Raw genomic sequence first — 1,810 nt, 5'->3', positions numbered from 1 at the left:
ATATCCCTTATGCTCATTTAAACGGTATTTTAATTTACGTTTTGTTTGACCAAAGTAAATACTTCCACATTCACATTCGACTTTATATATTCCAGTTTTTTCAGTTAACGGTATTTCGTCTTTCGTAGTACCTAACATTTGATTCATCTTATTTATCGGTTTAAATATAGGGTAGAATATCGGTTGTTTTTTAAACACTTTAAATAAACTAGTAGTTAAACCTGGACCATATGGTAAAATTAAGCCTTCCTTTCTAATTATTTCATAACTAGGTTTTAAAGTACTAATTTGATCAACTTTTATAGCATTAGTGAATTTCTTAACTGCATATCTATAATATTCGGATTTAAACCTCTTTCGATTGCTATATATTTAATTAATAACAATTCGTTTTTTAAATTCTTTTGGTTAGTTAACAGAGCTTTGAAGATATCCCCCCCCCCCCAGTGACACAGTGGTATGTCTGCGGACTTACACCACTACAAATCGGGTTTCGATACTTGTGGTGGGAAGAGCACAAATAGCCCATTGTTTAGCGTTGTGTTTAACTACAAACAAACAAAATTGTAGGGCCTTGGCAACAGTCACTAGTCAGCAAGTTCATCTATCTCATATACACGAGAGTTCTTACACCATTGCCTGATTACACAGGCCTGCGATGGTATTACTGTATTGATAATTTTACATGTTCTACGGTAATTCCTGTACACTATATCTGAAAATGATATCCATTTTTCTCCATCGCGTACAGATTTTTCACAAAGCGTCATAACGTAATACATAAAAGAAAGACCACGACACATAGTTTGAAACTAAAAAGACGTAGGTTTCACACACAAAAAAATCTGGATGAATGAAAATACATATTCATGTGACATCAATGTTCTTCCCTGTTCTTCAGTTTGTTTGTATTTCTGTTAACAAACATAATAATTGAAAATGTTTATTTGTAAAAAACCTTACGTGATAGAAAAAAATTAATATTATTTTCGAAATCTGCGTAGCTGAATTATGCAAAATCCTTTATTAAAATCAAAACAACTTTTATGAAGTTTAAATTCGCAGGCCTGTGTTATCGAAGAGGTAGAAGGCACCTTACCCCTATACCCAAGTCCTCCAGTGGCACAGCGGAATGTATGTGGACGTAGAAAGCTAGAAATCGGGTTTCGATACCCGTTGTGGGCAGAGCACAGATAGCCCATTGTGTAGTTTTGTGCTTAACTTTACACAAACAAACACAAGAGACAACAGTAAAAATTACTTTTGCCATTATAACATAGCAATAAGCCTGAATAATCACTTTTGTTCTGGTAGTACTGCCATCTAGGGATCCTGAAACCCGCTATATCAGATAAACACGAAAAATAATTCGAACAAAAATCTAGGAATATTATATAAGACTTGCCTTAATTATACAATCTATGTTAATTTTTCGCACTTTGAGAAGACCAGTATATAACAAGCAGACAACCAGGCACAATCTTGCATAGTAACACAATCAACACAAAGTCGTACAAGCTAATCCGTAAGATCATGGTTGATGAGTTCTGGCAAGAATGTTATTACAGGCAAACATTCAACAAAATTCATCATAAAAATCAATCAGAGTACTAAGAAAACAAGAAGCACGAAGTTCTGTGATATTATTTGGCTGAAAGAATGGTTATTATCGATAGTTCAATCCAACATCAACTTTTACTAAGGTTTTCATATAACAATCTGAGATACCCTATCTTTGTGCATCTAATGAGTTTCACACAATCTGCTCCACAAAAATTCCACTAAAACTCACCACATACATGGAAAGATT

The sequence above is a fragment of the Limulus polyphemus genome, unplaced genomic scaffold (genome assembly GCF_000517525.1).
Source record: "Limulus polyphemus unplaced genomic scaffold, Limulus_polyphemus-2.1.2 Scaffold1986, whole genome shotgun sequence".
NCBI classification, from domain to species: domain Eukaryota; kingdom Metazoa; phylum Arthropoda; class Merostomata; order Xiphosura; family Limulidae; genus Limulus; species Limulus polyphemus.
Note: the sequence above shows the minus strand (reverse complement) of the source record.